Raw genomic sequence first — 17441 nt, forward strand, 5'->3', positions numbered from 1 at the left:
ATGATACAGAGATAAAGAGGCAAGAAGGCATAAAGGAGTTTGAACAGAAAATAAGAATTTGTAAATCAGGGCTGGAAGTCAAGTCAGCAAGCACAGGAATAATGTGACTTGGTATGAACTAGGATATGGAAAGCAGAGTGTTTATTGAACTAAAATCTACAGGTGAGAGTTTGACCGGTACAATGATTGAATAGTTGACTCTGGCAGTAACAAAGGTATGGTTGAATGTTTCAGCACAGATGGACTGATGTTGGGGATGAGACATGTCATGTTGTGGTAGTGGCTCTTGGTTATAGATAGTGGGCGGGATTCTCCAGCTGTTTGTTGGCGGCGGGATTCTCTGGTTAGCTCAACCCCACCCGTGGGTTTCGCAGCGGCATGGGGTGGTTTCTATGTTAAATCCCATTGATGAGTGGCGGAATTAGAGATCTACGTTGCCAGCGAATGGCGCGGCCAAATTCTCCATCGTCGCTAACAACAGTAGGGGGAGGGAGGGGGTGGGAGTGGTCTCGCAATGTAGAATCCAGCACAGGATTAGGGTTGGAAGATCAGATCAGGGTCAAATACAGTAACTGATTCTTAGGAATTCTGCTGAATGGCCATTGTTGGCAAATAATGGAAGTGCCAGTTAGGATATTAAATTCAATGTCAAATCAGATGCAGAAAGTGAAATAAAGAGAGGGAAAGAAAGATTGGTTAAGAGAGAAAAAAGAAATTTATCTTTTTAGATCTTTAATAATTAGTATCTGAAGGAATGCAATGCTATATTTGTTAAATATAATTTTCAGTGCCAGAAAGTTGTTTGTCAATTATTAAGATATTTAAAAGATACTTACAGTGGAATGGATAAACCCTAACCTTTTCTGATACATTTAGTGCATGTACATTAGGTCAGTAGAGCAAATTCATGCCACTCCATGTATATTAATGGTGAGTCAGTCAGTGACATACTGTTATCACGCAGCCTTTGAATAAGCAAGGCATCTGCAACAGTGACTCAGTGATTTTCATAGAATTTACAGTGCAGAAGGAGGCCATTCGGCCCATCGAGTCTGCACCAGCTCTTGGAAAGAGCACCCGACCCAAGGTCCACACCTCCACCCTATCCCCATAACCCAATAACCCCACCCAAAACTAAGGGAAATTTTGGACACGAAGGGCAATTTATCATGGCCAATCCACCTAACCTGCACATCTTTGGACTGTGGGAGGAAACCGGAGCACCCGGAGGAAACCCACGCACACACGGGGAGGATGTGCAGACTCTGCACAGACAGTGATGCAAGCCGGAATCAAACCTGGGACCCTAGAGCTGTGAAGCAATTGTGCTACCCACAATGCTATCGTGCTGCCCGTGTATAGCTTTTTGAAAGTTATCACATTTCTTGCAGAAATTATTCTGTATCAAGGATGAACAAACAAGCAGTTGCTTCACCTCAGCAATAATGATGAAAATGCACAGGTAATAATTTCATTTTTCATGACTGTATTCAATGAAATCTGATTTGTCATTGAAATGGAATTGCAATCTGCACTAGTGTGCCATAATTTAATCAGAATTATATCCACCTCAGTGAAGGTCGTGTCTGAAGTTAACCAATGGACTGTTATTTGCAGGAAGTGGTGGTGTAGTGGTCTTATCACAGGTCTAGTAATCCAGAAATTTAACTTAATGCTTTGAGAACCCAGGTTCGACTCCCGTCATGGCAGATGGTGAAATTTCAATTCAGCAAAAAAAATCTGGAATTACAAATGTCAATTGTCATAAAAGCCCATCTGGTTCCTTAATGTTCTTTCGGGAAGGAAATCTGTCATCCTTACCTGGTTTGGCCTACATGTGATTCCAGACCCACAGCAATGTGGTTGACTCTTAACTGCCCTCTGGTATGGCTCAGCAAGCCATTCAGTTCAAGGGCAATGAGGGGTGGGCAACAAATTGTCATTGGTAATTTGGAATTAGTCTGACATCCAGGAGGACAACCAAGCATTTCTAAGCAGCAGGTATGACAATACACAGTTTCAAACTCCTCAATTCCACCTTCATCAGGTGAAGCTGTTAAACTATATTTACGTCTGTCTAATTTACCAGAATACAATGGAAGTAAAAGTCTAGGAAATGCATAGCTGCTGTGGCACTTCATCCACATTTAGATATATCAATGGAACAGGAACGAACATAAATAAATTTAGAATTAGCATCCATTTTATAATATTTTCAAAATTAACAGATCATTCCTTACGAACATGGGAATTAGGAGCAGAAGTTGGCAATTCAGCCCTTTGAGCCTGCTCCTCCATTCAATCAGATCATGGCTGATCTTTCCCTGGTCTCAAATGCACCTCCCCACTAGTTGCCCATATCCCTTTAACCTGTTTTTCATCACTCCTTTTGTCGCTCTTATGCTAGAATTACATTATTTCAGATCAAAACTAAATATTGTAAGGATATTTAATTTATCCAATCTGTTGCCAGCGGGGAAGAAACCATTCAACACTTCTGTGAGATGCCGATTCTTCTTCGAAGATACTTCTTATACTTCCAAGTAAACATCTCCCAAACGGTTGGGAGATTCCTTCCCATTGCGAGATTGGCTTTCCTCACAGTAATCATCAAATTAAATCTTTGTTCTAGTTGAGTGCAACTGAAGTCACTCTGACCTGGTAGTATAGATTAAACCATTGCGGAATTTGATTTATGAGTTGGGGTGTATTCCATATCACATTGGAATGACAAGTCCAAAGCAACAGAAACTGAAGGAGTCAAGCTGAAGAAAACAGCTTTAAAAGTTTCCAAGTGAATCTTGCACAATTACTTCAGCAGCAAGATAACCCTCTCATTAGCCACCAAAAATGTAGCAAGGTGGGAAGTGCTTTTTGAAGTTGCAGTCAAGGTACATTTCTGACCTTTTTTACATCTACAACTGATCTAGGAGTGCTTGACACTAACGTTGGATGCCAAAAACAAAAAGATGTTTAATAGTCGAGTATGGACAACCTGTCTCAGGACAATCACAAAATCTCTTCCAAGGAAACAGTTAACGATTGATACAGGAATGTAACTTCAGCCTAGAAATGGCAACGCGGGATCAAAACAAGTAAATTCTTAATTTTTGTTAGAACAATATCAACGTTCTTCAAGGGTTTTAAACTTGTTGAAAATGTAATTATTTAACACAGTTCACAATATAAATGGAAAGAGTTTGGTTTCTCGCCCAAAGAGGATAATGCTCAGACAGATCTCATCCAGAAATGAGACAGAAACTAGCCAAAAGAGGTCAGAAATCCCAGCGATTTACTCAAAAATGTAAGAACCAATCATCAATTCTATATATCGGTGGATTCTTTCCAGGAAAGAAGAAATCAATTTGTTCTTTTTAAAGATGAAAAATTGTGTCTAATTAGGCAGCCAACCTTCTATCCTGGCCCATGGTTTTCAAAGGCTTTCAAAACATTCCAACTGGTTTCCAGTTACTGTCAAAACTATCTTTTTTAATCACTGAGCAGGCTAGCATTTGTTGCACATTCCTAATTGTCCTTGAACTGAGTTACTTGCGAGACCATTTTGAAAGGCAGCTGAAGGTCAACCATATTGTTTGGGCCAAGGGCAGAGTCAAACAGATTTTTGATTGGCGAGGGAGTCAAGCATTATGGGGTTGGGGGTGTGCAGGCCACTCCTAAGTTTTAAGCTAGACAAGGACAGCAGGCTTCCAAACTTAATTAATTGGATTTAAACTCCACCTGCTGCCATGCTGGGATTTAAAGCCATACCCCAGAGCAGTAGCCTGGTGTGGTAGTCAGTATTAGAGGTATTACGTTACTCTGTAATGCCGGAAGACCATTGGTGTAGAAGGTACTCTGTTCTCATTGGTTAAGCCTGTCTGCTGGAGGTTGAAGGCCTGGCGGGGCTCTGTCGACAGGGGAAAAACCGTGGATTGGATCAGCGGGCGGGCCTTGTCCGCATAGTTGGGGACCCACTGGGCATAATAAGAGAAAAACCCTAGGCAGCGCTTCAGGGCCTTGGAGCAGTGAGGGAGGGGGAACTCCATAAGGGGGCGCATGCGTTCAGGGTCTTGGCCTATAACTCCATTATGCACTACGTAGCCGAGGATGGCTAGGCGGTCGGTGCTGAACATGCATTTATCCTTGTTATATGTGAGGTTAAGGATTTCTGCGGTCTGGAGGAATTTTCGGAAGTTGGTGTCATGGTCCTGCTGGTCGTGGCCGCAGATGGTGACATTATCGAGGTACGGGAATGTGGCCTGCAAACCATACCGGTCAACCATTTGGTCCATCTCTCGTTTGAAGACCGAGACTCCATTAGTGACACCGAAGGGAAACCTTAGGAAGCGGTAGAGCCGCATTGTAGACATTGCAAAGACCACGATGCACGCCATCGACGAGTCCCTCCCCTTCCAGGTCGAGAGTGACATGTCCGACGTAGCTCTGGCAGTCACCCTCAACCAAGCGGGCAGACCTGTGGCCTTCTTCTCATGCACCCTCCACGCTTCAGAAATCCGCCATTCCTCAGTTGAAAAGGAGGCCCAGGCCATAGTAGAAGCTGTGCGGCATTGGAGGCATTACCTGTCCAGCAGGAGATTCACTCTCCTCACTGACCAACGGTCGGTTGCTTTCATGTTCGATAATGCACAGCGGGGCAAGATAAAAAATGACAAGACCTTACAGTGGAGGATCGAAATCTCCACCTACAATTATGAGATCTTGTATCGTCCTGGGAAGCTAAACGAGTCTCCTGATGCCCTATCCCGCGGCACATGTGCCAACGCACAAGTGGACCGCCTCCGAGCCCTCCACGAGGACCTCTGCCACCCGAGGGTGACTCGATTCTTCCATTTCATCAAGACCCGCAACCTGCCCTACTCCATCGAGAAGGTCAGGACAGCCACCAGGAACTGCCAAATCTGCGTGGAGTGCAAGCCGCACTTCTACAGGCCAGAGAATTCGCACCTGATAAAGGCTTCACGTCCCTTTGAACGCCTCACCATGGACTTCAAACACCCCCTTCCCTCCACCGTCCACAACACGTACTTCCTGAATGTGATTGACGAGTACTCCCGGTTCCCATTCGCCATCCCATGCCCCGACATGACCGCAGCCACCATCATAAAAGCTCTCCACAGTATCTTTCCGCTGTTCGGTTTCCCCGCCTACATACACAGTGATAGGGGGGTCCTCCTTTATGAGCGATGAACTGCATCAATTCCTGCTCAGCAAGGGCATTGCCTTGAGCAGGACGACCAGTTACAAGCCCTGGGGAAACGGACAGGTAGAGAGGGAGAACGGAACGGTCTGGAAGATCGTCAACTGGCCCTACGGTCCAGGAATCTCCCAGTCTCCCGTTGGCAGGAGGTCCTCCCGGATGCCCTCCACTCCATCCGGTCACTGCTGTGTACCACGATCAACCAAACACCTTGCGAACGTCTCCTTTTCTTCCCTAGGAAGTCCTCCTCTGGGACCTCACTCCCGACCTGGCTGGCAGCTCCTGGACCCATCCTGCTCCGCAAACACGTGCGGGCACACAAATTAGACCCATTGGTCGAGAGGGTCCATTGCCTCCTGGCTAACCCTCAGTGCGCCTACGTGGCATACCCCGACGGCCGACAGGATACGGTCTCCCTACGGGACCTGGCGCCCACTGGATACCCACCCACACCCCCACCACCAGTCCCACCCTCCCTCCCACCAGCGCACCCCACAGCCGCCCCCTTCCCAGGTGGATGGTTCTTCCACCGGTCCCGTCTAAGGGTGATGAAGCTGCCGAAGAAGCCAAAACCATACTCCCGGAGCCGTAGAAGCCCAAGCCGCCACCTGCATCACAACCAAAGCTACGACGATCGCAGAGGATGACCAGGGCCCCCGAACGACTAATTGCTTCATTCTGAAATGTAAATAAATTTTGTAAATAGTTGCGATGTAACGAGGCGAATCACTGTACGAAGGTATACCAGGTACCTTCATAACCTTAACTTCTACCACTCTGTAATGCGAGGCCACACACCCCCCACCCCCCCACCCCCCCCCCCCCCCCCCCCCCCGCCGGAGCCACCACCCCCGCCGGACTCTTTTTTTAACAGGGGGTGAATGTGGTAGTCAGTATTAGAGGTATTACGGTGCTCTGTAATGCCGGAAGACCATTGGTGTAGAAGGTACTCTGTTCTCATTGGTTAAGCCTGTCTGCTGGCTCTGCCCAGCAAGGCGGGGTATAAGAGCCCGTGTCGCCCCAGCAGCTGCCTTTTGTACCTGCACTGCTGGGGGAAACATCTAGTGTAATAAAGCCTCCAATTGTCTCCAATCTCGCTTCTGGAGTTATTGATTGAGCATCACCTGGGTTACTGGATCGCGAGCCCAGTGATATTACCATTATGCCACTATCTACATATGTTCAAATACATAACACTGCAGATTCTGTACTATAAAATAAAAAAATTCTTTGGCGAGAGAAACATGCTCTTTCTTATTCATTTACAGGATGTAGGCCATCATTTATTGCCCATCCCTAAGTGCCCTCGAGAAGGTGGCGGTGAACTACCTTCTTGAACTGCTAGAGCCCATGTGGTGCAGGTACACCCATGATACTTTTAGGGAAATAGTTCCAGGACTTTGACTCAGTGACAGTGAAGGAGCGGCGATACATTTCCCAGTCAGATGGTGAGTTACTTGGAGGGGAACTTCCAGGCGGTGGTGTTCCCATGTGTCTGTTGCCCTTGACCTTCTAGATAGTAATGGCCATGGATTTGGAAGATGCTATCCAAGGACCATTGGTGAGTTCCTGCAGTGCATCTCGTAGATGGTACACGTTCCACCACTATGTCGTGGTGGAGGGATTAAATATTTATGGATAGGGTGCTGATCAAACTGCTTGCTGTGCCCTGAATGATGTTGAGCTTCTTGAATGTTGTTGGAGCTGCACTCATGCAGGCAAGTGGAGTATATTCCATCACATTCCTAACTTATGCCTTGTTGATGGTGAACAGGCTGTGTGTGGAGGCAGGAAAAACTCTTGTGATTAAGTCAGAGGTAGGAGGGGACACAACATTCCTGCTTACGATGGAATGTCAATTAGGCTCATTAGTGAACCACTTGACATCAATTATTCCTCAATTTCTGACTTCAATTTCATTTCACCCTGTTCATTAAAATATCGGACCACGTTCGATGGAGGCTGCATTTCAGAGTTCTGAAACTGACTCTTCTAAAGTTTGCAGGGACTGTGTGGTCCATTCATTTCCATTAGCAGTGGAAGGCTCTTGCATCACTGGATGCACAGTTCAATCACTGCCAACATTCCAGAGGCTGTAGACTGCAACGAATGTTACCATTTGTCACCCAGAGGAGCCCCCCTCCCTTTTATTCTGGGATCAAAATGTCATCAAAGAGCTATTTCAATCTTTCGGGCTTCAAAATACAACTCAGTACCCGCTTCTAACATTGAGAACGTCTGCTGTCACTCTGTGCCTGCCACTAATGATCCACCTAATGAATGCCTCCCTGGGGTGTGAGGAGTCACACTTTGGGCACACTCCACACACATACCGAGTTTGTATTATCTTTCAGATACAAACAGCTGCCTTCTATCAGAACTGTTAATGTCTTCAAAATGAGTAAGTATTTTCTGTCTCACTCTTATTTCTGGAAGATGTCAGTTTTGCAGGCCAACCATTTTCACTTGCCGAATATGCAAACCACATGTGTCAGACATGTGGAGCAAGCCTGTCTCTGGTGTGAAATGAACTGCGATTATCTTCTTTGACCCATGAATTATTCAGCAGTTTTATAGCCATTTTAATACTAATATGCTTCAGTTTAGATTTCGGGTCTGAGCCAGCTCCTGTCATTTAGGCTGTTAATGCAGTTTCCTTAACCTTGAGGGTCCATGAAAAACTGGTTAGTTCCACCCGAAATATGGTCTATCTATTACTGACAGATTATTACATACAGTCTATCTGCATTCCTTTGTTGTCGTTAGTTTAACCCTTTGCCAAAGTATCTGTTTCATTGAGAAATGCATTGGATAACGTCCAGAGTACCACATTATCTTCATTGCTCTACACATTGCTAAACATTACCTCAGCTACTTCATTGATGGAATTTCCTGTGTTTTAACCACGACTGCTTTGACCTCTTCCATTAATGGTTTTTAATTGACTTTTTAAATTGATGGGACCTGGATATTTTTGACTTTTTTTCCCTCTGCCATTTTCATTGCCGTCAAATATCTTGAATTCACCACCCTTCCTTCTCATTTCCTGTTTTTCTTTTCATAGAACATACAGTACAGAAGGAGGTTATTCGGCCCATCGGGTTTGCACCGACCCACTTAAGCCCTCACTTCCACCCTATCCCCCTAACCCAATAAACCCTCCTAACCTTATTTTGGACACGAAGGGCAATTTAGCATGGCCAATCCACCTAACCTGCCGTCTTTGATCTGTGGGAGGAAACCGGAGCACCAGGAGGAAACGCACGCAGACATGGGGAAAACGTGCAGGCTCCGCACAGAGAGTGACCCAGTGGGGAATCGTATCTGGGACCCTGGCGCTGTGACACTCGCGCTAAACAATAGGAAACCCTATCACAATTGTCACAGCATAGAAGAAGGCCACTTGGCCCACTGTGTCCATGTGTGGCTCTTCACGGAACCATGCACATCTTTGCTTTTCAGATCATAATCCAGTTCCCTCTTGAGTGCCTAGATTGAACCTGCCTTGAATAATCACTAAGAATCTAGCACCAACATTCCACATCCTATTTCCATGAACTTCATTGTTTTGGCCCATGGTTTGTTCCTCTCGCTATCGAAAACGTAAGGAAAATGTCCGAACCACTCCTTTTCCTTATGGGTATTGAATATTTCCAAAGTAAACAGCAACACCTTAAGTTACAGAATGCCTTTAATATTTTTTCTTTATTCTTTCATGGAGTGCGCACGCTGCCGACAAAGCATTTATTGCCCATTCTGTGGAACTGGAAACATACTAATACATCCCAAGGTGCATTGCAGGAATGTCTACCAGGCAAAATCTGATACTGAGCCACATTCGGGATTGAATATGACCAAAGGCTTGGTTCAAGGCAAATGCTAAGACATGACTTCAATGAGGTGAGGTGGAGATTGGAAAATGCCTAGGGAAGGGAATTTGAGAGCTTAGGGCTGAATCCGCCAATGGTGAGGTAAAGGAGATTGGAGGGGGGTACACAAGAGATTGAATTGGAGGAATGTTTGTAGGTCTGGAGGAGGTTTTGAGAGATCAGGAGGAACAAGGCCATGGAAGGACTTGAACAAAAGGACCAGGATTTTTAAATTCGAGCTGCCCTGTATCAGGGGTGAGATAGATGGACACAAGACTGATGGATGAATGTGAACTTGTGATTATTGGACATGAGGAGCAGGGTATTGGATTTGTGTGAATTTGTGTGACAGGAACAAACTGCTTAATTTTCCAAGGCGGTAGATTATAGATACAAGTTGCAATGGTAATCCCACATTGATTTTAATGGTACTAAGACAGAAACCATTAATTGGAAACCTAGCACTTTTCATAATTGAAAAGGTAATTGGAGGCACAGTTGTTACAGACTAAGGGTTAACAAGACATGGAGTAGGATTGGCTAAGGAGTGTAATTAGTATGTCTGCCTTTCAAGTGGAGGACTCTGTTTGGTTATGGATAAAGGAAAACAAAAAGAAGGCATCTCAGACAATTAATGATCTTATATTCTAAAATATGCTGCACCTGTTTACAGTTGAATGAGGAGTGGTAAAATGGCTCCCTTTTCTTTCTGTCTCTCAGCTAATCACAACGCTTTCCAATTAGATGAGTGTTGAACTGTTTTAAGTCCTGTAACCACAAAAGACACAATGACCCATTTGCATCCTACCGACGGCACGCGGGTGCGAACCTCGACCCCAATGCCAGCAGGAGGCCGAAGCATCGGAAACAGATTGGTGCCTGGCACCGCTCCCTGTTTTCTTCCTGACGCTGGATTCTCCGCCTCACCGGGAACTCGGCTACCGGCGGCACGAGGCGGAGAATTTCGCCCGGGGTTTCTAGTAAGTTATTGGAAGTTTGGTGGTGGGCGGGAGGCCAATCCAGGTGTCAGTGGATCGCTGACTCCTGCCCTGCCATCCAGTGGGGAGCCAGCCAACAGCTTCAGGAGATAGTGAGCAGTGTGACAGTTCGTCCATGGACAGAGGAGACAACATGTGGCATGGAAGGTGTTCACAATAACAATTTAAAAGGACTCTGGCGACGGCAGCAGAAAACCATCATAGGGCACCTGAGAAATTTGTGGTGAAGATTTTGAATTCCTATACATTGCAGGAGAAGGTAAGAACTTGTTCATTAAATTGTATGACTATTCGTGTAGTTTGGAAGCATTCTGGACATTTACCAGGGAAGAACGGACATTGGAATGTCCATTCCCATGATGAATAGCAAGTGTTTAGGAAGAAATTGAAAATCAGGTCTTTGACATTGTTTGTCTTTCCACAGATGTCCAAGAGAATAAAGGCAGGAACTTGAGAGGACCCACAACCTGGCACAGCAGTGGGGCAACATGCTGGAGGAGGAGGAACATACAACCGTGTCTGAGGAGGAGAGGGACCAGGCGGAGCTGTGGGATGAGCCTGGGTAGAAGCTGCAGAAGCAGCTGGAGGATGGAGGACAGGCAGCAGCAAGGGTCCGACACACCCGGAGTACCAGGGAGGACCTCATCCTCACCAGATTCACAAAGGACAAGGCTGCGTCCATCAGCTCACCCCCACCCCAATTTCTATCCCTCCCCCTAATCCCTCCTTCCCTCTTCAAAAACCCCTCCTCCCATTACCCCTCTTCCATGTTTCCCTCATCCCCCCTTATCCCTTACCCCCAATTTCTCTCTTACCCCCCCAATTCTCCCTCCTCCCATCCCATCCATTTTACTCCTTCCCTCTAAATACCCACTCCCCGCCAACCCCCACCCATCCCACCAACACCGTCCCGCATCCCACACCCCCCCTCCAACATCCTGTTCCACCTTCCAAGTGTCTGTGTAACATCACTCCAGGGTGATAGGCCTGTGCCGGCACTGCCAGCGGATCAATATACAGGGCAGAGGAGCAACAATAACTCGCCGTGAGGTTCGCTCTAATGCTCCTCAGTTTATGCCAAAGTCTGACACATGGTTTTCTGCTGACATCGCGCTCACACCTATCCTCTGAATGGGGTCTGCATCGGGGGCATTTGATCTTGGATCACTGTACCCAGGGCTGGGGCGGGGCGGCACTTGGGTGATGGGTGGACAACATGGACTCAGCTGTGAAGATTTATTCATTTTATAAATAAATTTAGAGTACCCAATTCATTTTTCTTTTCCAATTAAGGGGCAATTTAGCGTGGCCAATCCACCTACCCTGCACATCTTTGGGTTGTGGGGGCGAAACCTACACAAACACGGGGAGAATGTGCAAAGTCCACATGGACAGTGTTAACCACTGTGCCACCATGGTGCCCTACGTCTGCTGTGAAGATTAACGTGACAGAGGGTGCACATATATCAGGTTTTAATAGTGTACATTTGACATTTCCACTCTCCCTAGGAACAGATAGTGACCACCACCAGTAACCCCCCCCCCCCCCCCCCATGCCACCCCGTGCCCACTTAGTGCTCCCCTCTCTTCTTGATCTTACATGGTTCAGTGGCACGTCTAGGTATGCCCCCACGATGCACATCAGAGGTGAAGGCAGCCTGCTGCTTTCTGTGACCTGTGGCCTTTGATGCCTTTGACCGATGTCATCTGGAAAGCCTGGAGCCGGACGGTCCTGGCTGACTTACCGTTGCCACAGACAGTGCCGAGCCACCCTGTTCTGTTCACTGCCCTTCAGATGTGCCTGTGGCAGGAGGGGTGATTCAGAAGAATTGGAGGCCGCCACCGTCTCCTTGGTGGAAGGCCCGCGTCGGCTCCAGCACTTGGATGGAGGGGCAGCTAGAGTGAGTTCAGAAGCATCTGCATCATCTTGCACTGCCAGTCTTGGCGGGTCCCCATTGTTTGCACCATGGTGTCGGCCTCTCAGCAATGGTCCTGTCACTGGGCCATGCTCTGCAGTGCCTCGGCAATGTCCACCTACATCTGGAACATGCCCCTCAGTGATTGGGACATGATGCTGAGGCCCTCAGGCATGGTCTTCACAGACTGAGCCATGCCTTGGGCACAACCACTCAAGAGGCGGAGGTCGTGCTCTTAGTCCAAAGATGTGCATGTTAGATGGATTGGCCATGCTAAATTGCCCTTTGTGTCCAAAGGGTTAGATGGGGTGGAGGCATGGGCTTAAGAAGGATGCTCTTTCCAAGGGCCGGTGTAGACTCGATGGGCCGAATGACCTCCTACTGCACTGTAAATTCTATGATGCCAGGCTTTCCACTGCGGTCGCCAGCCAGCTGTGTTGGCCCCGGTGCCATGCATTGACGGCATCATCTCCTGCGCCCATAGCCTTGGGACTCCTCCAATCGGCAATGCACTCGCTGGAATGTCACTGGCATTCCTCCTGAATTTCATGTCAGTGTCTTAGCATCTGCATCAGCTCTGAGATCACCTTTTCCAGAGGCTCAGCATCTGAGTGGGACCCAGCTGTGTCCTGGGATCCAGCAGACCTCCAACTGATGACTCTCTTGTGTGTTCCTGCCTCCAGCTGATGTGCATCAGGAGCTGTGTGGTTCTCATCAGAGTGTGCCCCAGAAACCTGCCGACTAATGTTGCCCACCAAGGTGTGTGTCTCTACACTGGTGGGTGATAGCCGTGACACTTCACTGGTGGTCTCTTTGGAGCTCTCCTCCGAGGTGTTCTCTTGGGTGGCAAGAGGGGTATTGATCCCGGATGGCCCGGCCCCATCAGAGGGAGATCCTGCGAGAGAATAGACATGTGGGGCGACATTCTCCGACCCCCCGCCGGGTCGGAGAATCGCCTGGGGCTGGCGTGAATCCCGCCCCCACCGGTTGCCGAAGTCTCCGGCACCGGAGATTCGGCGGGGGCGGGAATCACGCCGCGCCAGTTGGCGGGCCCCCCGCTCGATTCTCCGGCCCGGATGGGCCGAAGTCCCGCCGATAAATTGCCTGTCCTGCTGGCCTAAATTAAATCACCTACCTTACCGGCGGGACAAGGCGGCGTGGGCGGGCTCCGGGGTCCTGTGGGGGGCACGGGGCGATCTGACCCCGGGGGGTGCCCCCACGGTGGCCTGGCCCGTGATCGGTGCCCACCGATCCGCGGGCGGGCCTGTGCCGTGGGGGCACTCTTTCCCTTCCGCCTCCGCCACGGTCTCCACCATGGCGGAGGCGGAAGAGACTCCCTCCACTGCGCATGCGTGGGAAACTGTCAGCGGCCGCTGACGCTCCCGCGCATGCGCCGCCCGGAGATGTCATTTCCGCGCCAGCTGGCGGGGCAACAAAGGCCGTTTCCGCCAGCTGGCGGGGCGGAAATTCCTCCGGCGCGGGCCTAGCCCCTCAATGTTGGGGCTCGGCCCCCAAAGTTGCGGAGTATTCCGCACCTTTGGGCGGCACGATGCCCGTCTGATTGGCGCCGTTTTGGACGCCAGTCGGCAGACATCACGCCGTTTCCGGAGAATTTCGCCGCTGGTCAGTGAGAGGGGAGGATCTGACATGAATTACTCGCTTGAGAAAGGTCATCGGCTGAAGGGGCAGTGGATCCTCACCTCTCAGGCGCAGACCATCTTCGTTGTTCATGACTGCTCTATTCTCTCTCCTCTATCAACCCCAGAATTTACAGGGCCCTTTCCTCATAGCGGGTGAGGACTCGCATCTTTCAGACTCTGGCCCGGTCTTGGCTCTTTCCCACGTATTATAGGCTATCCTTTCCTGCGGGGACAAAGAGAGGGCATTGTGAGCCCCACGATTGATGGGTCAGTGGGGAATCATGTGTTGGCACCACACCTGGACATGAACGGGGTGCGCTAGTGGTTGCTAGAGGGTTCTGAGGAACAAGCGCGAGGATCGGATGTGGGAATGGTGCAAGGTGTCAGCCAGGAATTTGTGAGCAGTGTAGGGATCTGGGAATTTGAGGCGTGGCAGGCGGAACTGATGCTAACAAATCCTTGCCGCTCGGTGGAGATCGTTGGTCTTCTTCCTATACTGTACGGCGGTCCTCCTGGCCATGCTACCCGCACTGACAGCCACTGCCACTGCCTCCCAGGCAGCATTGCTGACCTTGCTGCTGGTCCTCCGACTACCTCGGGGGAACAGGATGCCCCATCTCGCATCAACGGCGTCGAGAACCCTGGCCAGGTTGGCTTTGCCAAAGCGAGGAGCAGGTCTACACGCCGCCATGCTTGTGTGTTTACTGAGTGGTGAAAGAGGATTTAAAAGCAGTTCCCTCTTGTTCGCGGCGAGACGCTGAGGCACGAGCCCGGTGAATCAAAGGACGAGACAGCCAGTAAGGACAAGAAGCTTGTGAGGCTCATTTTCGGCACTAAGTGCTGTTAAATACGGGTTGCGATCTCGCCAATGCGGTCGTCCAGGAGCACCCTGCCAATCGCGCCCAAAATGATATTTAAAAATGTTTCCGTTAAGTTGCACTTTATGATTGCGTTCCTGTTGCTGCCTCCCTCCCGCAGACTCTCACTCCTCAGCAGCTTGTCGATGTCCCTGCAAGACATGTCGCACCTGCCCCTGACCAGCTGGCCTCCTCCTTCTCCTCTCCTCCTCACTGGAGGAGGTGGCACCCACAGAATGTTCAATGCCCATGGGATTCATTGCTTCACACCACAAATGATGCATTGGTCAAAAGCTGACCAGAGCACCAAATATTCAGCAACACCTTGAGGAATAGCCCTGGATCTGATCAGGGGTGTATGAAAGCAACAGTTTCACAGATGCTGGACTCCAAACAGCCTCTCCTGCTAAAGTCAGGCATAGGCGCATCCCCAGCCTTTATATCACACTTTCATCATTCCTTGAGAAATGAACAGTCTTCCCGCTGACTCTGCCCCCACCTGATTATGATGCGAGCAGTGTTCAATGGCAGTCATTTAACCTGATATTAATTGGAATTCAAAAACTAATTTTAAAATGATGGGTGGGCTGCTGATTTTGGAGCCATCCCATGTCATGATGCTGCCAGACTGGGTGGGACTTGACTAGTTGCCACCCAAGGACAACAGTCCAAAATAGTCAGCCAAATTTTCGGTCCTGCCCACCAAGATTCCCATGACGGGGGGTGGGAGGAACACTGGCGATTCTACCCCTATGTCGACACATCAGATTTTATACTTCTATGGCACTCCTGCTTTAGCTACCTAAAATTCAACCCCATAAAAACCCTCACCCATGCATGCATTCAAGAGCACGCACACACTAATTATAAAGGGAGAAATTAGGTTAAATTCTTTAAGATTCTAAAGGAAAAATCAATTCTATATGGATCCTGTAAGTAGATGTCACGGTAGCCTTGTGGATAGCACAATTGCTTCACAGCTCCAGGGTCCCAGGTTCGATTCCAGCTTGGGTCACTGTCTGTGCGGAGTCTGCACGTCCTCCCCGTGTGTGCGTGGGTTTCCTCCGGGTGCTCCGGTTTCCTCCCACAGTCCAAAGATGTGCAGGTTAGGTGGATTGGCTATGATAAATTGCCCTTAGTGTCCAAAATTGCCCTTAGTGTTGGGTGGGGTTACTGGGTTATAGGGATAGGGTGGCGGTGTTGACCTTGGGTAGGGTGCTCTTTCCAAGAGCCAGTGCAGAATCGATGGGCCGAATGGCCTCCTTCTGCACTGTAAAAAATTCTATGATGTCATGGACCATGGGCAGAATCTTACCAGAATTTGTCAAATATCAGGCTCAGACAGAAAACTGGTATGTAACTCTCCAGTTGCACAGACCAACATTCCCATGGAATCTTGAACCTCAAACAAAATGAGTGGCCGTGGTTTACACCATCACTCTGGCGGGGCGGGGTCTCATAGGGCCCTGTCATGGCTCCAAAGAGATTGGGGCGCCAACTTTAAAGGGCGCCCCACTCAGTGTTGCAGCCTGATGGCCCCCCAGGCCACCACAGAAATATTGGAGGCTCTCCCCCATTTGTGAGATTGAAAGTTAACGGCCGTTGATTAGTTCAAAGCTGCATTTGTAATGTGAATCAGAATGTGAATGGATTGTAATAAATCCAGCAACTGCTCCTGTAGCGCCAAAGGAAGATAATGGCAATTAGACATATTTGTCAATACTCTTTGGGTAAGAGACAGGTGGGGGTGTGGGGGGGGGGGGGGGGGAGAGAGAGAAGAGCAGTGATGGGGATTTCAAACTGATGATGACAAATTGAAACAAAATTAATTCTGATTTGGCAGACTTAACAATACAATACCTGAGTTAGATGAGTCTGCCTCAATTGGTAAGACATGAAAGGGATTATAAACTGTTGAAATCAAACCTCACTTCTTTGCTGATTTAAAAACATTGACTGAACCATAATAATTTGCTGAACCAAAAGGTGGCTTCTATGGGTCACATGATTTACAAGTTGCCTACAGTTTTTGGAAACTTCCAATTGAAATTACAAGACAAACGGACCCTCATCTTTATGGACTCTTACACTTTTCACTGTTATGACACAGTACAACCAATGAAACCAGGGGCCAGCACACAACTTTTTCCCAGCCTGGAATGTAACAAAAGGAGAGACATCAAAACTCTATTGTACCTGCAGATGTACTAATATCCACCATCCATTTCCTAATGTGAGCAATGGAATTTGACCAGATGCACAGACACTGCTTATTAACCTGCCGCTGACTTGTTAATGGGCAACATCACATGACCCAAACCTCGGGCCCTTTGGAAAGTTTTAATATATTTCTAGGCTCATAACACAGTCTGCTGTTTAACCTCCAGCCTACAAATACCGAAGCAGAACTCCAGGCCGACCAACAGCCTGTGTCATGTCTAAGCCTTCTCAAAGCCTAGTTTTCTTGAACATTGTTGCCATCGCCAGTTGAGCAGACCAATGATGGGATTTTCCTATTGTGGGCAGCATGGTAGCACTGTGGTTAGCACTGTTGCTTCACAGCGCCAGGGTCCCAGGTTTGAATCCTGGCTTGGGCCTCTCTCTGTGCAGAGTCTGCACTTCTCCTTGTGTCTGCATGAGTTTCCTCCGGTTTCCTCCCGCAAGGCCCAAAAGATGTACTGTTAGGTAAATTGAACATTCTAAATTCTCCCTCGGTGTATCCGAACAGGCACCGGAATGTGGCGACTCGGGGCTTTTCACAGTAACTTCAATGCAGTGTTAATGTACCCCCAAATCTCTGCATAACCAACCTCACTTCACTGTGTCACCATCAATTTTAAAAGAATCCTGCAACTCCTGCTTCCAGAGAACTGAACCCTCTGGAGCCGTAACTATTAAATGAAGGAATCTGACTTTCTGGGCTCTGGCCAACACATGAAATTT

This window comes from Scyliorhinus torazame, chromosome 6 (genome assembly GCF_047496885.1).
Source record: "Scyliorhinus torazame isolate Kashiwa2021f chromosome 6, sScyTor2.1, whole genome shotgun sequence".
In the NCBI taxonomy this organism is placed as follows: Eukaryota; Metazoa; Chordata; class Chondrichthyes; order Carcharhiniformes; family Scyliorhinidae; genus Scyliorhinus; species Scyliorhinus torazame.